General features: G+C 41.8%; 1 protein-coding gene across 2 annotated transcripts in view; it reads left to right on the forward strand.

Annotated features, from left to right (window-relative positions):
• The first annotated feature begins 5,133 nt into the window (after nt 1–5,133).
• The window catches only part of LOC135106560 (glucose dehydrogenase [FAD, quinone]-like), a 30,703-nt gene continuing 12,740 nt past the window's right edge, over nt 5,134–23,096 (forward strand). The window contains exon 1 of one of the 2 annotated variants that reach the window (XM_064015767.1): nt 5,134–5,439. The gene's annotated coding sequence lies outside the window, so the exon portion shown is untranslated. The remainder of the gene's footprint in view (nt 5,440–23,096) is intronic. The other variant, XM_064015771.1, reaches the window with a different exon arrangement.

The raw sequence follows: 23,096 nt of genomic DNA on the forward strand, positions 1-23,096 counted from the left end.
GACACGTAGGCACATCATTGTCACTGGCCCGCTGCTCTCACTCGAGTGTTGGTTTAAATTCTCGTGTAAAATATGTAACTGATTGATTTATATTCCCACAGAGGTTAATTTACTTATTCATCAATTTATTTATATTTGTAAGATCATATGAAAGTTATCCAGTATTCTAAAAAAAAAAAAAAAATACAAAGGAGGGGACTGCTAGGAATACAACATTGCTGGAACAGAGTGGAGGGCAGCGAGCGTGGCAACTTGCTTTATTCCTGCTGTTTAATCCTGAAGCCTGACGGAAATGCCTGCATCCTTTCTTTTCTCCATTTTTTTATTTGTTTGCTTTCCATGAGTGCACACGGTGTTGGCCTATTTAAAATGCAGGTTCACATGAGATTTAGATGTGGGACATGTTTCTGCATGCTGGAGGCGCGGCATGAGTGGTGCCTCGCTGGGGTTCTGCACCACTCGCCGTGTTCAGTAAAGGATGCGATGTGGCCCGTACATTTTATATGAGGATCAGAAACGAGGCCCTGTAGAGCTGCAGACGAGTATTGATAACGCTGGTACTGGAACAGACACGGAAACAAACGCAACATGCCAGATAAGAGAGGAGGATGATAACTGTGGTAGTGTGTAATAATATATACGTACATATACAGATGAACAGGAAATGATTTACTGAGTGAGTGAGGGACTGAAGGTGTCACGTGAATGTTCATGAACGTCTACTAAATTAAACTGGGCAACGCTTCTGTTTTCTCTCCACTGGTTTCTTTCTTCGGGAGTAGCGATTTGAGCGAGTTTTATTTATGTATTCATTTACTTTCTTGTACCTCTGACCGGGCTCATTAATACGTAAAAAAAAAAGTGAATGGATGAGTGAATAAATGATTACTCATGTTGTTGTTTGCGTTTTAGTTGTTGCTATAGTTGGTCGTGTTCCTTTACTTCTTCCTTAATTATTCTACTTATTACTATAAAAGTACTAAGAAGCATTTCGATGTCAGCATCTAGAGGGAATAATAATGTTCTGCATCACCAGTGGGCGGGAGGTGATCGTGTTGCAGACAGCAGTTGATGGTACGAAATGGATTAAATGCGATGGTGCAGTGCAGACGTTCCCTTCACATCACATTAGTGTCTTTGCTGTGATTACTGAAGCGTGGCAGCGGTGATGACGTGTGTGTGTGTGTGTGTGTGTGTGTGTGTGTGTGTGTTACTATTTAATTATTCAACCCACATCAGTATTACCCTTCATGGTAGATGTTCAGCGACAAGAGTGAACCAGCCATAACCGCACCACCAATACCATCTTACTTGTTTAAGTAACACTTCCACCACCACCACCACCACCACCACCAGCTCTAAGCTCTCACCTTCACACACACAGCACAGTACCACACCAGCAAGAATTTATACCCTCCTTCTCAAACAATAATAGTCGTGTTTACTAGATTACTACTACAAATAGCACAATTGACACCACTGATTTCTGCTCCGCCTATTTTTTCGATGTAAGAATTGCTTCAACCAAGGACAACAGAAAATGGTGAAGGAAAAAAAAAAAAAACTACTGAAGAGGTCCTAGAGGAGACCGTTTAAAGTATTACTCACTATTTAAAAGCACACGCCTCCTAGGAATGATACACACCTAGGAATAATAAGTCAACTATAATGACTGATGTAAGTAAGTAAGTCACAGTCATGCATTTCCTAGTGGATAATATCTTAGGAATGATATCTCTGATCTATTATTTAAGTATCTTTTCATCATTGGAAATTGTTATTCTGATAAGTGTACGCATTTGTAAAGATTGGTGCGTGTCAAGAAAGGTTCCATGGTGTGTGGGTTCGCTGCACTCCCTCCCCTAGCCATTAGTTTAAGCCTAGATTGTTACTTATTTCAGAAACTCATTCAAAGGGGGTGTTGAATTATGAACGCTGTAACAAGCTATTACCTGAAATATCTAGGATCATTTAAGATTTTACGGAAATATATTAGAATAAAGATAGTTTCCAATTGTAAAATAAAAAGAAAATAATGTTGATTTAGAAAGAGTTCTTCAGAATCACTCACCTTCCTTCATCTCTTTCAGCTGCCTTAGTTATTGTAGTACAGTAACACCAAACAGCGAAAGATCTTCAAGTCCCTTAGTGTTTAAAATTCTTCGTAATCCCTCGGAAGATGCCGCTTCCACACTACACGTCCACCCCTATCACTATCACATCACCATACGAGATCCTCACCACAACACTGGCATCCACGTGGCGGGCGCTGGGGTGAGTCTCTCCCCTACACGATACGAAAATTATCAGGTGGAGTTGTAGAGAAAACATAGAATTATACAATCTACGTGAACCCCGGCATCCCTTTGATCTAAGGGGCGGCATCCCTCGCCCTGCCCCTCCCTGCCACTCCTCCCCACCTCCTGCTCCCCTTCCATCCACACACAGTACTCTGGGAGAAAGAAAAATGGAGTGAGATGATTTTAGCTTCCTATTTTACTGCCTGTCTGTCTCGTAAAGATTAGGGTAACATTTTTTTGTGTTAGAGAGAGAGAGAGAGAGAGAGAGAGAGAGAGAGAGAGAGAGAGAGAGAGAGAGAGAGAGAGAGAGAGAGAGAGAGAGAGAGAGAGAGAGAGAGAGAGAGAGAGAGAGAGAGAGAGAGAGAGATTAAAATAACAGCTGTGATAACGAAATTTACATTTTCAATGAAAACTGACATTTGGAATAGAATTAATCTTGATCCAGCTGTGGCGGAATTCCAGTCCGATAGTTTTAATAGCAGAGGCTGCGGCTGTTGCTTTAAACGAAAAAAAAAAAAAAGAATCAAGTTGAATATTCGAGGTTACGGCGTGTGAATCAATTTGAATACAAGATACAGACTAAGACATGAGTGATTATGATGAGTGGCGAGTGTGTTAGGTCACGTGGAAGCCCTGGACTGCTTGTACTGAAAACGGGAAACAAAATGATGGCGGGGAAAGCTGGCTGAAGTAACACGCATGGAGCACGAGGCGAATCAGTTTGAGGCGTCGAGGACCAAAGGCGTTCAGGAGGAAGATGAATGAGACTCAAGCTACGAGGAGGAAGTGGCGCACGATGAAAAGAAATGAATGCAGGTACTGAAAAATTGCAATGAAGAGATGTAGGATTCTTGTGGAGAAAATTTGACTGTGGGGGAAGAGATACGGGAGAGGAAGAGGGAGAAAGAGATGCGGAAGAGGAAGAGGAAGAGAGAGATGCAGAAGAGGAAGGATATAAACCCAATTAGGTAATGAGTATACAACTGAGGAAAACGTCCATTACAGAGAGAGAGAGAGAGAGAGAGAGAGAGAGAGAGAGAGAGAGAGAGAGAGAGTCGTAGCACCTGTGTTCAGAATTCTCTTGTGATTAATACTCTTTAGCATTCCGCTCCAACAATCAACAGTGGCATATGTGGCTGTATACATAACTGTCGGGGCTCCCACTCTCCCATCTTTCCCCCCTCACGTTCTCCTGTCACATTCTCCTCTCCCTGTCTTCCATCATGTTTTTCCTTTCTATGTTTTCCTCCTCTCCCTTCCTCTCACTTTCGTTCTGACTCATTCTACTCTTTTTATCAGATATCGTTGTTTTTTCCTATCTTTGAACCTGTATTGTTATTTTGTAAACTTTGAGACGTTTTACGAGTTATTTCTTATGTGAGGGCTAGTCGTTAGGGCGTAAATGGCAAGTGAAATTGAAACATAAGTGCAATAGTACAGACGGCTCCCTGCTTGATGATGCAGTTTTCCTGCTTATATTTCTAACAAAAGTGACATCTGTCATTCTTTTTTTATAGCTGCTGTCTTTGGTTAGAGCTGCCTCTGACATGTATCTTAGGTTGCCTTCTTCCTCGCCCGCTCCACATCCCCCTTCTTGTCCCTCTTACCCCCCCCTCCCTCATGCTTCTTATTCCTTCTTCACCCCGACCCGTCTCTCTCTCTCTCTCTCTCTCTCTCTCTCTCTCTCTCTCTCTCTCTCTCTCTCTCTCTCTCTCTCTTAACCTGTACATGCAGGAAAGTATATACTGTATAACATACACACACACACACACACACACACACACACACACACACACGACACGTGGCTTGGGGCTTGGAGCACGGGGAGGGTGGTGGTGAGAGAGCAATATTTCCTTGGGCTTACGGATTAGATACTGGAGAGCCACGGAAAGATGAAAGATACAAGAAGTTGTCCTGCCATTGCAATTTTAAGTAATTTTAAGTAATTTTTAAGTAATTTTAAGTAATCATAAATATCAGGATTTTTAGTCTGTTTCGAAGAAATCTCAGTTATCAGAGAGAGAGAGAGAGAGAGAGAGAGAGAGAGAGAGAGAGAGAGAGAGAGAGAGAGAGAGAGAGAGAGAGAGAGAGAGAGAGAGAGAGAAGGGTCTTAGATGGAAGTGATAGGGAGAGGGTGTGAGAAATGGAGAAACAAGGAGGGAGTGGGGATGGGGAGGGGGAACATGGAGTGGGGTTGAGAAAGGTGTGGTTTAATTGACACGTCACGACTTCTGACCTATGATATTTACCTATTAATATCCCTTGAGTTGACATGTCGCCTTAGCTAAAAATAGGGATAGGAACTCTGCTCCATCAAGTAGGAAGCCATAGGAGTACATACACCAATGAAAGCGTACATGCATAATATATACATACGTACATACATACATACGTTCTTGTACACATGCACGGAAACAATTGAAATGATGCACACACACACACACACACACACACACACACACACACACACACACACACACACACACACAGGATCACAAGCAAACTAAAACAGGCAAACGAACAAACACGATGATGAGGTTCTGATTTTTATGCGCAGAATGGCTTGCAGACACACACACACACACACACACACACACACACACACACACACACACACACACACACAGACACAGACAGAGAGAGAGAGAGAGAGAGAGAGAGAGAGAGAGAGAGAGAGAGTAACTTACATACAAAGTAAATTAAACAACAAATTAAACACACACACACACACACACACACACACACACACACACACACAGTAAAGTGGCAGTTTAAGGGTTAACACCAATTATACAGCTTTGTGACTCGTCTCTGATTGGTACCACAACCACACACGCACGCACACACACACACACGCACGCACACACGCACACAGGACAGTTAAGCTTGTGGGAGTGTAGTATTAACACCACAGCACCACACCATACCATACCACACCACATGACACCACCACCACCACCACTACACCACACCACACCACAAACCATACCATACCGCACAACACCTCACCACACCACACCACACCACAACACACAACCACACCACGGTATTCTTGGCGCTCCAACCTGCCCAGCACCGCCCAGCACCGCCGAGCACCGCCAAGCCCCTCCAACCCCCGCCCCGTCCCGCCGCGGCTGAGGTAACAATTTTCCGTCACATATTTAGCGTAATTTTTAGGGTTTTGCAGGTGTTTCCAGGTGATTTAAAGGCTCGCTGTGTAGGTGTAGGTGGAGGAGGTGGAGGTGGAAGGGAGAGGAGGAGTGTAAGGGGAAGGGGAGAGGAGCAAGAGGTACGGAGGAGTGCTGCAAAAAAAACTACTTCGGCTCTGTATCACAATTTTATTTTTTTATTGGTGGAGTTTGCATTGTTTTAATATTTAATTTATTGATAGAAAAGTATAGTAAGTTACAGTATATAATAAAATGTTGTGTAGCTTTTTTTTTTTTATCCGGTTAAAAATAACACTTTCGTCATTTTATAAATTATCTTTTTTTTTTTATTTGTACGCCTAGGACTGTTTTTGTGTTTGATTAAAGACTTAAAAAAATATAAGAAATGTATCCTAAGTAATAATATCCAATAAAATCTAATCTGTCAGTATTTTCATATTTAGTATAAATCCGTTGCTAGATTTTAAAAAAATATTTTCTTTATATGACGAGAAATTTATCTTTTCTTTATTTACCTGAAAAGTACATTTTTTTTTTTTTTTGTATTCAGAAAAAGTAGCATAATCTAGTCTGGCTGTGTTTTCCTTCTCGACATTATAAGTTTTTTGTTGCCCCGTTCGTAAAAATTACAGATCGTGTTTTGAATTTTTCTTTATTATTAGACATGCTGGAAATATTTTTATATTCTAGGTATATCTTAAAGTATATTACAAGTCAGAATATATAAGGCATTCCAGTCTAGTTCCGTTTTTTCGAGGGCTCAATTTCAAAATGGATTAACGTACGTATTTTAAGGCGTGACGTCATCAGTGACGTCATCAAATTACCGAGACCCGGGACATCCCTCCATTCCAGTCTCTCTCCGTCAATGTTAGTTGAAGTATATGGCAGGGCAGAATATATAGTGCAGTCCAGTTTTGGCGTCTTTGTTCCCGCGAGTTTCAAAATTAATTGCCGTTCGTAAAAATAAGGACCGAGACTGACATTTTTCCTGACTCCTTCCCTGCCTCTACGTCAATATTTAGTTAAACCTCCGTGTATTTCTAAATTCAGAGGTGAAGGAGAGCCAGAAATAACTGCGAAAACAGACAAATATTCCCCAAAATGGCCCAAATAAGGTTTAAATAAACTGTATGTTGCAGCCCCGTTCAGAGCGCTCACCGTGAAAACATCAGGACCCAGACCGACACCTTCCCTCTTCCCTGCCTGCGTCTGTTCGTCACTATTTCCTTCAATTTCCATCGTTTTTCAGGTATTCTCAGGTGTTCTTTAGAAAAATCCTTTTGCGTATCCTTTTGCAGTAGTACTCGTAGTAGGTGGAGGAGGAAGAAATGAGGAATGGAGGGAGAGGAGATGGAGGAGGAAGGAGGAATTGAGGTGGAGGATGGGTGAAGAGTGGTGGTAATAGTAATAGTAGTAGGAGGAGAAGGCGAAGGAGGAGGAGAAATAAATGAAGAATAGAGGGGGAGGAGGAAGAGAAGAAAATGAGGAATGGAGGAGGAGGAGGAGGAGGAATGGATGAGGAGTGTTTCTCTCTCTCTCTCTCTCTCTCTCTCTCTCTCTCTCTTATATGGAAATGATAGGGAGGGGAGTATGAGAAATGTAGAAACAAGGAGAGAGTGGGGTTGAGAATGGTGTGGCTTAATTTAAACGTACTATGATATTTACCTATTAAAATCCCTTGAGTTGACATGTCGCTTTAGCTAAAAATAAGGTTAGGAAGTTTAATCTTTAGTTCAATATTTTAGTTATATTCTCAGCACTTGTTCATTACTCTTCTACCTCAGTTCTCTATTCTATTCTCTTTCTCCTATGTCTCTTGATTAGTTTTCATCACAATTCATTTAGCGTTCAAATTCTCTGTTATTTTTCCTAATCCAATCACCTGTTCATCTATTCACTTTTATTACATTTCCACCACTTCTTTCTTACTCGCCGACCTCTTTTTCTCCCCTATTGTTTCCTCTAATACTCGTAAATCACTCATAAACAACACCTAATCAAATCCCGCTGATTTATTCCTTCCCCATCCCTCGCTCAGTATTCATCCTTCCTGGCAGCGTCGCGTTCCCTTTATCTATTGTTGTTACCGAGAGAGTGGAAGGAAACAGACAGACGCTCCGCCCACATCACCTGACTCTTTGGTGCACATGGTAACAGTTCATCACACCTCTCACCTTTCCCTCTCGTCATTCTCTCTCTCTCTCTTTCTCCCTCTCTTCCTTACCTTCGTCGGCCATCACACCTGTCCCCATTCACCTGTATACTAATAAACGACGTGGTGCGTAAAAGTTCTGATCTTACGATTGATCTTACGTGTGGCTATTTGTGTGTATGTCCGAGAACGGGAGTGACTGGAAAGGCTGTGATGGATGTACGGTGAGAGAGAGAGAGAGAGAGAGAGAGAGAGAGAGAGAGAGAGAGAGAGAGAGAGAGAGAGAGAGAGAGAGATTTCTCCTCGTACATTTTTTTTTTCTCTTGATTTAAGAGCGTTCGCATTTCCCGACACTTGCCTTTGTAATATTAGAAGGTACACTTGTGGTGGCGGTGATGTTGTACACACACACACACACACACACACACACACACACCTGTTCGCTTCTCACCACTCTTCAATCTCTCTCTCTCTCTCTCTCATTCTTTTCCCCTTCAAAACATCCTCTTCCTTTTACTTCTCCATAATAAAAAGAAGGAAAGCTGCAAGAAGGCAACAGGCCTACACGTGGTAGTCCCTGTATGAAGCCTTCCGATTTCCACCTATCATCATTATCATCATCCATAAATGTGTCTAATCTTCTTTTAAAGCTCCTTAATGACTCAGACCTAACAACCTGATTACTGAGTCCATTCCACTCATTTACTGCTCTGTTTGAAAACTAATCCCCTCCTATCTTCTTCAGCCGACCTTTTTCAAGCTTGAACCCATTATTTCTTGTTCTTGATTACTGATCCTAAGAATTTTGCTTACGTCACCCTTATTATAACCCCTATACCACCTCTGTCAGGTCCAAACAATGTAGGTTTCAATGCTTCATTCTCCTTCCATAGTAATACCTCTCATCCGCTGTATCCCTTTAGCCATTCTCTTTTGTAATGACTTCAATAGACCTGTTTCCTTTCTGTAATATGGGGACCAGAACTGCACTGCATAACCTGGATGAGGTCTGACCAGCGCTAAATATAATTTTAATATTATTTCGGGATTTCCACTTTTAACACTCCTAAAAGGAATCCTAATACCGGATTTGCCCTATTATTGGCCTATGTGGATTGTTTTCTTAGATGGAGATCAGAGCTAACTATAACTTATAAGAGCTTCGTTCTTTATTTCGCACCCACTGTGTGGGTTTCTTCTATGTTGAGTACTTTGCATTTGTTAATATTAAACCGCATTTGCCATCTGTCTGTCCATTCGTTAGTCCTTTCCAACTCTGTCTGCAAGGTGATGGCATCCGAATCAGACCTAATTAATCTACCTATCTTCGTGTCACTAGCATCTAGCACTAGCATCGCTACTAATCCCACTAGGTGATTAATATATATTAAAAAAAGAAAATAATAATGACCTTAAAACTGATCCCTGTGGCCGACTATATATAGAAAGAGGCCCACTGTGTTAAAAAGAAAAAAAGACTCATTACAGCGCATCACTCCCGCGGACATATAACGTGTGGCTTTGTGGCTCGTAAAAGTCAACACTTGGGCAGATTCTGTCATTGGGTTACGTCACCAAATGCGTAGGTAGCTTCAACATGTGTGAAGATTGACTACTACTACTACTACTACTACTACTACTACTACTACTACTACTACTCTTGCTGCTGCTGCTGCTGCTGCTGAATGAGTCATAACTGGAGGTGATGCTTATGTACTCGTATATAAAAAGAGAGGTGGATGGGGAGAGGAGGAGGAGGAGGAAGAGGAGGGAAGGGGAAGAAAGGGTGAAAGAAGGGGGAAGCAGGAAGAGGATGGGTCATTCAACTTTCCAACAACACCCCTTCCACGCTCTCCAACTACGTCTCATACATAACAATTACACACACACACACACACACACACACACACACACACACACACACACACACACAAACAAACACACAAACACTCATACATTGTCAGCAACACTGTAACATCTACACTTTTTACCTGTATTTATTTGGTCACGTTTGTGTGTGTGGTGCGTAGTTGTTTACGTCGGTGCGTGTAACACCCGGCACCGCGCTGCATCTTAATCAAGGATGGGAACGGGGCGAGACTTCCTGGGGTGCTGTTGGGGGAGACTGTCGCGACGTGAGGGGATGCTGTTGGGGGAGACTGTCGCGACGTGAGGGGAGGCGTGATGACGGGAGACCAGGGGGGAGGTAGGTTGGGGTAGCTTTGGTGGGGATATGCAGGGAAGTCGAGGAAGGGGGTGAGTTTGGGTTTGTGGGGAGTTTTTTGGGGTGTTTTGAGGGGCTTAGGCAGGTGTTCTTGGGATATATGTTATTTGTCTACTAGTCCTATTGCTTATTGGGGAGGGGAGGAGGACGAGGAGGAGGAGGAGGAGGAGGAGGAGGAGAGGTAGGAGGAACAGGGGTAGGAGGAGGAATAGCAGAAGGAGGTGATTAAAATTATGCTAGTGTGGAATTATTATTATTATGATGGTGTTGGTAAATGGTGGTGTTGTGGTTATTGTTGTTGTTGTTGTTGTTGTTGTTGTTGTTGTTGTTTCACTTTATTAGTCATCAAGTGTGTTTTCTCACGTTTTCTTCCATTTTTTCCTGCTTTTTTTAACGTCTTCCTTGATTCTTCTTATTATTTTTATTCTTATTTTCTTCCTCTTCCTCCTCCTCCTACCCCTCCTCCTCCTTTTCCTATAGAACTCCCCACAAATAATCTCACCTTCCGTTTTCTTCACTGGTTTTCTGTCTTCGCCTTCAAACACTAACTCATGTATTTGTGTGGCGTGCAGATGGCAATATTTCCATTACTGCTTATTAATTTTGCACCGCTTTTCTTAACCTACTATATTTTCTAATGAAACTAAAGAAAAGAGGAGGAAAACGAAGAGAAAACAAGAAAAAAAAATAGCAAATAAGGAAGGAAAGAGAAGGAGGAAGTGAAGAGCGAGGATGAGAAGAAACGAAACTGACATAGAAGGAAAAAAGAACAGGACAAAACACTTGGAGGAAAAGAAGAATAATATTTGTTTCTTTGTTTCCTTGTGTATGAATGTGGAGAGAGAGAAAAAAAAAAACATTCGGAGGAAAAGAAGAATAATATTTGTTTCTTTGTGTATGAATGTGGAGAGAGAGAGAGAGAGAGAGAGAGAGAGAGAGAGAGAGAGAGAGAGAGAGAGAGAGAGAGAGAGAGAGAGAGAGAGAGAGAGAGACCCCAATCCAACATAATGGGACAATGACCTCACAGAGAAACAGACTAATGAGATTACATAACCATACTGCACTGATACCTCCTCCTCCTTCTCCCAACCCTTACCTACCGCACAGGTGATAGTAGATAGGTACAGAGATAACGATATTTGGGTTAAAATGTGAAGGAACTGAAGGAGGAGAGGAAAGGATGACGGAGGGAGAAGAGAATTTGTAAGGAAGAGGATAGGCAGAGGGAGGTAAAGAGGCAAAGAAGAACTAGAGGAAGTATGTGAAAGAGGATTGTTTCTGTAGGAGACGTGTGTGTGTGTGTGTGTGTGTGTGTGTGTGTGTGTGTGTGTGTAGAAAGATAAAAATCGCACATCTTCATATGCATAACATAATAGAGAAATGCATTGTGTGTGTGTACGTGTGTGTGGCTGGGTTATGTAAATTATGAACTAAACATTATAGTACTTGTCGTTGTGTCTGTGTATGTCGTGTGTGTGTGTGTGTGTGTGTTACGTCAGTCTGCAATCACTTTCACACTAACTTTTCCTTCTACTAAGTCATGATGTGTCGTATTTTATGGAGGAGGAAGAAGAAGAGAAGAGAGAAGGGGGAGGAAAGACGATAAGGAAGGTGATGAAGGAAGGAGGGAAGGAAGGAACCATTAACGTAGAGGAAGGAGGAGAGGAAAGAAGGGAGGAGAAGTGTGAGGAGAGATTGCAAGAAGGAAGAGGGAGGAGTTAGTACGATGGATGGAAGTGTAAAGTGTATATTGTCTAAGTTTTAACACCGCAACACGAAGGTCATATGGAGCCTGACGAGGAAACTGCCGTGAGCTGAGATCGAACCCTTGTTATTTCTATTGCGAAGCGAGTAGTTTACCATAAAGCCACCCAGAGAGAGAGAGAGAGAGAGAGAGAGAGAGAATTTGGAGTGTGGTGTTGTGTGTTGCTATATCTTTGTTATTTCTATTCTCACTCTTTCTGTTATCACTCCTGTTATCTCATTCCTACTCTCACTTCTTCTACCTTCAGTCCTCTTACTCTTTATCTTTTTTCAGTCCTACCAATACTCCTTCTACTCTTTCTCTCTCTTGATCTTATCCCTCTCATTCATTCATCCTTACTTTCACTTCTTTACCTCTTTCGTTCTGACTTTTCACCTTTTACACCTCACTTCTCTTAATCCTTTTACTCTCTCTCCTCTCTCAAGTTCCCCTCTCACTCCTATTCACACTCTCACCCGACTTCTTTCCTCTCTCCCTTAACTCTCTCACCATCCTCTACTCTCTCTTCCCTTACCGACCTTCACTGTTCTTCCATTCTCCTCTTCACCTTCCTCTCCTCCTGCATTCCTTCGTTACCCTTGCCTCCTCACGTCCTCTCCCTCTCCCTCTCTCTCTCTCTCTCTTTCTTTCTCCTTCTCCTGTCATTTTGTTGCCTCTCTTACTGAACTGTTTTCTGCTTTTCCTAAGACGACAGCATTAAGTTTCCGTTGTATTACTCATGTTTGGTGAAGTAAGTGAACATGTTTGCTCATAATTTCTTTCTTCATGGTTTGGTGGTTTCCTGTTTACTTTGTACGTTTATATATTGACATTCTTTCTTTCTTTGTTTTGTCCATTCTTTGTGTTTTTTTTCTTTTTCTTTCTTTCTTTCTTTCTTTCCTGTCTCCACTTCTTGGTTACCTTCCTCACTTCATTCATATTTCACGTTCTTCCTTCCTTTCTTCCTTCATAGCTTGTTTCCTTTCGTTTCTTTATCCCTTCCTTCCTTTCTCCTTTCCTTCCTCCCTTCCTCCTTTCCTTCCTTCCCTTCCTCCTTCATAGCTTGTTTCCTTTCCTTCCTTTCTCCTTTCCTTCCGCCCTTCCTTCTTTCCTTCCTTCCCTTCTTCCTCTGTTATTGCTGCTGCTGATGTTGCTTCATCATCCCTCACCACTTTCATTTTCTCTTAATCTTTCTTTATCATCATGCTATATTCGTCCTCCACCTTATTCCGCTCACCTTCTCATCCTTTTACTCACCTACGTGGCCTTCGGGAGGAGAAGCGCCTGACCACCACCTGGCAGGAGCCTTAGAGGTCGCGTTCCTACTCCTCGTCAAGTGCTTTTTTTCCATGCTTTTCTCCTCGACCCCGCCATGACGACAGAATTTCCCCGACATTCACTTGCTGTTTTTGCCTTCTCATCACCTTCTTCTTCTTCTTCTTCTTGGTATCGTGGGTCTGCTTCGTACGTCTGTAATGCATGCGATAAGCTGTATGTATCATCTTGCATTATCGTCATTATGATTGTTGTTAAAGTCGAGTTGATAAGGAACTATGAAATGTGAAATGAACATATGTTTACAGGTGATTCTTAAATGATATACCTGTTTTTTTCTTTTTTTTTTTTTTTTGTATAACCTCTCGCAGCTTTCCGTAATTTATATTCTGATACTCTCTGCTTTATTTGCCAGAGAGAATGACCAAGAGAGAGAGAGAGAGAAAGGAAATAAAAGAAACTATCGTCATTGTCATCATCATTATCAGGTTGTGTGTCGAGTCAGTAAGGCGCTAAAAAAAAAAAAAAAACTATCAAAACTTAATCTTCCAGGAATAGGATGATATGGTTCTTTCTGTTTTGTACAACCCCTAGCAGCTTTCCGTATATTATGTGTAAATGTTTGTATGTGTGCATGTAAAGGTTTTGGTTGGGTTATGATACTTATATCTATTTATTTATTTTATTTTATTTTTTTTTTTTGTGGGAAGGGAAGTGTAAATAGTGATGTGTATAGATTAGTTCGCCTTGGTTGTGTTCTTTTTTTGTTTTTACTTTTGTTTGTTTGTTATTGTTTATTTTTTTCGTGTGGATGTTTTGATATTAACCTTATCAATTTGTGAGGAGTATCTCTCTCTCTCTCTCTCTCTCTCTCTCTCTCTCTCTCTCTAAACAAGTGACCACCGATGAAACCGACGGACAACTCCTCCTCCTCCTCCTCTTCCTCCTCCTCCTCCCTCTCATGCCAAAACCACCACCATACTTTCCCTCTCACTCTCTCCTCCCGCAAGGCTGTTCCGCGCCCATACAACTTCCCAAACGCAGCCACACGAAGCCGCCGCGTAACTATTACTTTCATTCTTTCCCCAGGCACACACACACACACACACACACACAGAGAGAGAGAGAGAGAGAGAGAGAGAGAGAGAGAGAGAGAGAATGAAACACAACGGGCCATCCAGTTAGTGCTTCATCTCTCGTGTGTGCGTGTGTGTGTGTGTGACCACCTACAGTACGTTCCCTTTAACCCCCCCCCCATCCGCGTGGTGACCTTGCCAAACCTAGGTAGGGCAGACATGCCAGTCCCCCCAACCGTCCCTCCGATCACTAACCTCTTCCCTCCCCTCCTTTATCCCTCCCTAACCCCTCCCGTCCCCTACCCCCGTCTGGAGAAAGGTGGAAATCCCTTCTGCTTCTGACCTTCCATCCTGGCCCTGACCCGCACCTACCCTACCCCCCACTCCCCCTTTCCCTAGTCTCCCTTCCCCCTACCAATTGCTCTCTTCAAGGAAGCTACTATAATGAAGCTTCTCTCTCTCTCTCTCTCTCTCTCTCTCTCTCTCTCTCTCTCTCTCTCTCTCTCCCTCTACGTCCTTGCCATAGGTCATCCACGTGGACTGGGAGGGAATTTGAGGGTTGGTCGCTTCTCTTACTGGTTCAGGTCGCTCTCTTGAAGCCTCGGATCTGTGAAGCAGTGATTTTCGAAGCATTATTTTGAGGGTGTGTTTAGTATTTTTTGTTATGTTTGGTTTGTGCTTGATTGATTGATTGATTGATTGTGTGTGTGTGTGTGTGTGTGTGTGTGTGTGTTGTTTTGTTTTATTCATTCATTTTTGTTCATTTTATTTGCTTATTTTGTTTGTTTTTATCCATTCATTTCTTTATTTTTCGTTTTTCATACACATTTATTTGTTTGCTTTTTTTTCAGGTTTCATGTTCTACCTCCTTGATTTGTTCCCTTGCTTCTGTTTTGCTTACGTGTTTTTTATATTTACTGGGAAAGACAATATTGACCTATTATTATCTCTTGTGTGTCCATGAAGAGCAGTCTCACAGTGCGTGAATGTAAACTAAGCACAACCGTGGCAGTAAAAGAGTGAAGAGCACCTTGAAATTGAACTCACCGTAATTATATGCCTAGCGCTAGTTCTTGTCCTGCCAGCCTTCCGTGGAGGGGGAAAATATACTGGAAAAGTGCGTAAGGGAGGAATGTCACAGGGGAATAATTGTGTATTTAGTTGGGTGGAAATAAATTGTACGTTTTTAAGATTTTAGTAGGGTGTTTGAAGATTAACCTAACCTAACCTAACCTAATCTAACTTAACCTAACCTAACCTAACGTACCTAACCTAATTTCCATCTGATATTTCTGATATTTCTTAGTGACATTTTTATTAATCTTGTGTTAATTTTCCTATGACGTCTATATTACCAACAGGTTAACCAGTACTAAGCTTCTTGATTACCTCCCTGATCAGCTCCCTCCCTGAGTCTTCCGCCTCACTTTCCCCTCATTACTCTCCCTCCTGTCGTTCTCTTCACGCTACCTCGTCCACGCGTCCTCTCTCCCTCACCTGCTTCCTCGTTCAAGACCCAATTAGACATCTATACCACATAAAAGGGGGATATTCACTGCTCCTCCCAGTCACTACTTCGGTCCAGCCTTGGTACATGACCTTACTTCTCCCTTCACCCAGTTCTCTCCTTCCTTCCGTTTTGCCTCTCCATTTATACTATTCAGTTTTCCTCTCCTCTGCCTCGCCCCGGCCCACCCCGACCCGCCCTTCGCCCTGGTTCACTGGGTTCATTTGCGTCACTAGACAGACTTACGGTGGTCCTTGCCGTGCCCTCTCTCCGCTGACACGCCCACTGCAAAGGAATACAAAGGAAGCAACAGCGCTAGAGGTTCTTATTAGACTAGGAAAGTATTCTACGTTAAGCTATTAATGGGAGAGATAGGATAGTACAGAAGGAGGATGGGGATAAGGAGCAGGAGGAGAAGGAGGAGGATTACAAAGGGATACAAACAACAGCAGATCACTATGTCCTTGCTTAAGTTCACTACTCTACACTTATTACTAGCATTAGAGAAAGGACAACAAGAAGCATTAGAGAAAGGAGGAACAAGGAGAGGTAGAGTCATTTACTTATTGACTCTTACGACGCTCTTTCTAAATTAAGACACGTATGTTATGTTTCAGAGTAACGGATGTAAATGTAGAGGAGGTGGAAGAGGAAATGTAATACGAAGGAATACATATGGAAAAGCAAATAAAAGTCATGTTTGTTTTTACAAGGACGTGTGTGACTGATAACCACGAGATCTATGGCTGCCTCTCCCTCCAGCACCGCGTCGCCAGGAAACGCAAAAGAATATTGTGCATAAAAAAGGACGTGTGAATTTTAAAAGTAAAGATTTGAACGAGAGAGAGAGAGAGAGAGAGAGAGAGAGAGAGAGAGAGAGAGAGAGAGAGAGAGAGAGAGAGAGAGAGAGAGAGAGAGAGATTATCGCAACACTTATCAGGGTGAAAGACTGTAAACAATTAAATTCCGTGCCGCTGTTTATGTTTGTGCAATTGACAACTGAACCTGTCAATGATATTCTACTTAATTACTAAAGCGAGGAGTCTGTTCCAGTAACCAAGAACCTCAACACTGCGGCACACTATACGACACTCCATACACATATACAGTAAAATCCCTCTTATCCGGCATCAACGGGACCGCCGACATGCCGGATACTTGAATATTGCCGGATACTTGAATAGAAGTGAAATTATGTCCACAATCACCACCCTACACTCACGCATCTTACCATAACAAAGACCAGCTGATCTGATCAGTTGCTTAAGTGTAAGCACAACACGCTTCCTCTTTTCTACAACTTTAGGCATGATGAAGGCGTCAGGCGATAAATAGTGCACACGCGGGACTGAGTCACTGAGTAAACACAGTGCAGTGGGCCGCGGATGGCGCGAAGCAGTGCGCTCTGGTGGCGAGGGGACAAAGTATGCCTCGCGCGGGAATTTTAATCGATTTTATGAGTACACATTGATTTTTTATTGATTTTAAGGCTCGGGGAAAAATGTGCCGGATACTTGAAGCTGCCGGATACTCGAATGCCGGATGAGAGGGATTTTACTGTATACCCAAGGAGGAAAACGAAGCAGTATAATGAGTATTGCGTACCCATTCCTGTAAAAATCTGTGTCAATATACTGTGACCCAGCAAAATTCTTTCTATCTCTTCCTTCTTCCCCCTCTCCATTCCTGCCCCTTCCTGCCTCCCCTGCTCTCGCCCTTCCTTTCATCTGGGGCAGTGCCAAACACGAGGCAGGTCTGACCATTGCCGTCAGGCGCTCATCAGTCAGTGGAGAGTGAGTTGCTAAAATCATGCATTGTTTAAGTGAGCGTGGCACAAGGTTGCTGCTGTGAATCGTGTGTAAACTTTGCATAACACGAGATTGCTGCTATTGTTGTTGTTGTTGGTGGTGGTGGTGGTGGTGCTATTGTTGTTGTTGTAGTCGTTGCTGTCAATATTCCACCTCACGTATTTGATTCTCTTCTTATTTCCATCTTTTTCCTTCCCCACGGTTTCTTTCTTTTTTTTCGTTTTCTTCCCTTTATCCTTGACTCCTTCCTTACCCGCTCCGCATGTCATCAATATCTTAATCATTACCTAACCAACTACATGGCTAACCTAACTAATGCTTTATCTATCTATCTGTTTATCTATCTATCTTTCTATTTATCTATCTGTCTATCTGTCTCAGTTTGTCTGTCTCTATCTATCTATCCGTCTGTCTGTTCGTATCTTTGTCTATTTATCTATCTGTCTGTGTATCTATCCACTTACCCACCTATCTATCCACCTACCTACTTACTCATCCGCCCATCCGTTCACCAACCTATCCATCTATCCATCCATACACCAATCTACCTAGCCATCCATCTGTCACCCTCACGCTGGCGCAACGCATCGGCTTACCGCAACCAGTCGGGAACTTGGAAGATTTGGAGCATGTTGTGTTGTGACCGTCCGGATGGTAGCCACGCCTGCAGGTTCACTGAGTGGCTGAGTCGTGGTGGCTGTGCTGGTGTTTGTCGCCCTACTTCTCTCCTTTCCTCCTTCCCTCCTTCCCTGGTTTTCTCGTTTGTTTCTTTTGTTTTTCCTTTATTTTCTCTTCCTCTCTTTCTCTCTTTACTTGGTTCTTTTGTTCCTTTCTTCTCTCTTTTCCTCTTTCTTTAGTTTCTTCGTTGCTTCGTTCTTTTGTTCCCTCTTTCCATCCTCTATTTCTGATTTTCTCTCTTTCCCTCTTCCTCTCTTTTTTTTTACTTCCCTTATTCTCTTTCTCCCTCATTTCCTGCTCCATTTCCCTTTTTTTCTGACTTTCTTTCCTTCTTTCTCTCCTTCTCTCCTTCCCTTCTTGGCTTCCCTCGTTGCGTTCTTCCCTTCTTCTCTCTTTCCCTCTTTCTGACTTGACTATCTTTCTCTCTTTCCCTCTTCTCTCTCTCTCCCTCTGCCCTCCTTCCAAGGCACAGTGAATCAGTAAATGAATATTTTAAATACACTTTAATTGCCTTCAACCAGAAACTGAAATACAAACAAACATGAAATTTCTTGAACGAGTCACCAGTGGATTCTTCTGAGAGCATTTCGTAACCAGCAGTCAGCCACAAAGGCACCCGCTGAACCAGTAGTCAGGATTGAGTCAGCGCGAGTCACCTACTCCTGCAGAACAGGTAACCACCGCAACAGCCTCTCTAATAGCTGCCTTAAGGCGTGCGGTCAGGGAACACAAGGGAATAGCAAGGAAGAACAAGGAGCAATAAACATGTTTGTCCTTATGGAGAGAGAGAGAGAGAGAGAGAGAGAGAGTGGGGGGGACCTTGATTGACCTTAGCGTCTTAACACAGCAAGGTATGTGGAGTGTTTCCTGTTCTCTCTCTCTCTCTCTCTCTCTCTCTCTCTCTCTCTCTCTCTCTCTCTCTCTCTCCCCCACAAAATTATTCCTTTCCATTTCCTCTTTTTTTCTTTCTTTTTCTGCTTCTGTTCTCTTTTTATTTCCTATTCCCTGTTTTATTTCATGTATTTGTGATTCTCTCTCTCTCTCTCTCTCTCTCTCTCTCTCTCTCTCTCTCTCTCTCTCTCTCTCTCTCTCTCTCTCTTTCTCACCACCATGGGCGCCCGGGGGTCTAATATGGTAGTCACGGTGCTGCAGTGCTCATAACATCACTGAAGACGGAGGTGTTGCAGCTGGCCAAGTAAAAAAAAAAAAAAGAAAAAAAAAAAGACTTCTGTGGTCATGGAGAAAGTTTTACCATGCATTACTCTCCCTTTCAGTGCTTCCCCCCCTCCATTACACCGCATCACAGGACTGCCAGGAAAAGAGGCGGTTTGAGGAGCAGCAGTGGTATATGTGGTTAAAGTATTAGAAGGGAAGGCAGGAGGTGTAGGGTAAAGACAAACAGATGGGGTGGTTTAGCAGACTCACTCACTGTAGTTATTTGCTTGTACTCTGTAATTTGATGGTTTACCGAGTCTCTCTCTCTCTCTCTCTCTCTCTCTCTCTCTCTCTCTCTCTCTCTCTCTCTCTCTCTCTCTCTCTACTGGTTTATCTTCTTCTTCTTCTTCTTCTTCCTTTTCCTTTTCGTTCTAGTTTCTCGCCTCGTGTCTTGTTTCTCGTGACTCGTTTCTTCTCTCTCTCTCTCTCTCTCTCTCTCTCTCTCTCTCTCTCTCTCTCTCTCTCTCTCTCTCTCTCTCTCTCTCATGAATATTCCTTTCTTTACTCTCATCTTTTGATATTTCCATTTTTTGAGCCTTTATTTGTCTCAGCTTATTGTAATACCCTCCCCCTTCTCCTCCTCCTTCTCTTCCTCCTCCTTACTGTCACCCTAATCACCCACGCACCACCTGTTTACCATCTGGCTCCCTGTGTTGCTCTTCTCCCTCCTTATTGCCGCGCGCAGGTGATGGACGCTTGCTGCTTGTCTGGCATGACCGCGGGCTGTGGTGCAATGCTTTCCTCGCAGCAGCAGTCCAGCCACACTTCCCAAGCACGACTCCTGAGGGAATATTTCGCTTTGCTCTCTCTCTCTCTCTCTCTCTCTCTGACTATCTTTCAAAGGCCACAGAGATGATTAACCGGGTTCTCACGAGTGTTTCTACTGTTGAGAATGTAGAAATGTTGTCGATCTGTCACTAAAGCCATGTAAACAGCCTTAAAAACCCGTGTAACTTCAAATACTAGAGCCTTTGGGATGTAGCGGACGTGTGGCGGCGCAGGTGTTTTAAAATATGGTTCTCAGTCTTGCCTCTTCATTGATAGATTTTGGTATCGGTGTTAATATTATGACTGAATTTTTTTTCTTTTGTTCACCGTGAGGTTATTAAATAAATGTTACTTTTGCTTTTATTTTTATTTGTAGAAGTGCATGTAAGCTAGGGACTGCATATTAGAAAGAGGAGAGAGATAAGGAGAAGGAGAACGATAAAGAGAGACGAGGAAGGAAGAAAGAAAGAAAGAAAGAAAGAAAGAAGACAACTAAAAGAAAAAAAAGACGAATAAGAAGAGGAGGAAGAGGAGTAGGAATAAAAATAAGGAAGACGAGGAAACACAAACAGGACGACGATGAAGAAGAACAAGGAAAAAAAAAAGGTACAAGAAAAAAACAAATTACACAAAGAAATGCATCTGTAAAACATCTGAAAAGCACAACACATATTAGACACTTCTTGAAATAACTCCAATTATTCTGTATCACCTCAGCGTCCCTCATTGAGAAATAGAAAGGAATTAGAGACGGAAAAAAAAAAAATTAAACTGCCTGTGCCGGTTAAGTCACGCACACCTTGTCTTCCTGCGTACTTCATTCTTGTCACGTCCACACAGAACCACAAACACATGACGGAGGAAGAAGAGGAAGGTGGATGGAGAACGTGATTGACACACCTCCATACCTCCCCTCTCTCTCTCTCTCTCTCTCTCTCTCTCTCTCCGAATACACAGGAAATGTTAGTGCGCGGGAAAGTTTAGCAGTGGCATATGGAGTAACCAGGTGATTGATGCCATAGTGGTTACCTGTTACTGGTGGCCAAGAGAGAGAGAGAGAGAGAGAGGTGGGGGGGGTGCGCTTCATATGTGCTTACGTCAACATCACTCATGAGACGCTGCTCGGAATACTGAACCATGAACTCGGAGCAACACGAACACACACACACACACACACACACACGTAGATAGATTGATAAATAGATAGATAAATAGAAAGCTGGATAGATAGATAAATTTATTGATAGATATTTTACTGATTCCACCAAAGATATCACATACATACACATTTCTCTATCAATAAGAGCATAAAAAAAAAGCTTCCCAATTATTCAAATCACAGACAACATAAACTTTTCAGAGAGCATTCAGGAAAAAAAATTGTTAGCATTCTATGTGTAAACTGACATACATCACCGTCTACACACACACACACACACACACACACACACACACACACACACACACAGACACAGACACAAAGACCTTAAATGCACCCACCGGAGGTCCTTAACTGCTTTCACTTACAAGAATAAACGTGACGAGTAAAATTCCATTCGAAATTAAGTTTAATAAACCCTGATTTTCCTCCTCTACATCATTACCTGAATTTCTTTGTTTGTTGTTGTCTTTCTACAGGAAGGAAACTGCTTGAAAGACTTGTTGCAGCTTGTTAAGAGAGAGAGAGAGAGAGAGAGAGAGAGAGAGAGAGAGAGAGAGAGAGAGAGAGAGAGAGAGAGAGAGAGAGAGAGAGAGTCAGCCCAGATTGCATCACATAAAAAAAATCTTTCGAACAAGTAACAATTAAAAGGTAAATAAAACGAGGTAACCATTTTTAAGAACCGTCTATTGAACAGGTAACCTCACCTCGTTAATTGGAACCCCGCGCACCTGTCTTTGTGAGTTACTTGGTTCTTGGAAGTTAACTGGTTGTTTTTTTTTTTTTTTTTTTTTTTTTTTTTTTTTTTTAATGGGAGAGTTGGGGAAGAGTTGAGTTTAGTGTAGTTGATGTGTGTGTGTTCTTCAGTCTGCTGCTCCTTCTCCTTGACCTGCCTGAAGTCAACTTTTCGTTCCTGTTTTTCTTGATTTTTCTTTTTTTTTTTTTCTTTTGTATTTTATTTTTTCTTGTTACTGTATTTTTTTTATTTTCTTGATTTTTTTCTTGATTTTTTCTTTTTTTTGTTACTTTTCTTGTTATGTATTTTTATTTTTTCTTTATTTTTTTCTTATTTTCTTTCTTTTTATTTTGTTATTTTACTTCTTACAGTATTTCTTTTATATTTTCTTGATTTTTCTTGTTTTTTTTCTTTTTTCTTTTGTTATTTTTTCTTCTTACAGTATTTCTTTTCTATTTTCTTGATTTTTCTTGTTTTCTTTCCTTATATATATGTATATATATATATATATATATATATATATATATATATATATATATATATATATATATATATATATATATATATATATATATATATATATATATACTTTTCTTCTTACCGTCTTTCTTTCCTATTTTTTCTTGATTTTTTTTTCTTTTGTATTTTGTTACTTTTCTACTTACTATTTCTTTCTTATTTTCTTTTTATCCCTTGTTTTCTTCCTTGCCCATTTTCACATTTTCTTAGTTTTCTTCTAACGTTGTTTCTTTCCTCTTTCTTTTCTTGCCAATTTTCACATTTTCTTTACCTGTTACCGTTTTTCTCACCTCTCATATCTTTCTTACCCTTCTCTCTTACCTTCTTCTTATCTACTAAACTTCCTGTACCTTTCCTTATGTTTCTTACCTTTCTCATCAACTTCTATCTTTCTTAGCCCACCATACTTTTTTCTCATCTCTCTCACCTTTCTTTACCTACCTGAAGTGTGAAAACTACGTAGCGTGTCAGTTCAGTTCAGTGTGTCAGTATGTTATTCTTTCCCTCTGGCACGTGATGACTCGATGTGCAAAAAAAAAGTGTATTTGTTTAAAGTTTGGTTTAGAAAAGTGCATTGCTTAGTTATAGTTAGCGGTTAGGTAGGGATGGAAGCGAGGGAGGAAAGAGGACAGGGAGATACAAATGTTGGAAGGGAAAGGAGGAAGAGAGAGGAGCGTAGACAGAGAGAAAGGGTGGACAGAGATAATTTTATGAAGAGAGAGAGTAAAAGAGGAGAATGCTTGTTTGTATGTATGTATGTAT

The sequence above is a fragment of the Scylla paramamosain genome, chromosome 13 (assembly GCF_035594125.1).
Source record: "Scylla paramamosain isolate STU-SP2022 chromosome 13, ASM3559412v1, whole genome shotgun sequence".
Taxonomy (NCBI): domain Eukaryota; kingdom Metazoa; phylum Arthropoda; class Malacostraca; order Decapoda; family Portunidae; genus Scylla; species Scylla paramamosain.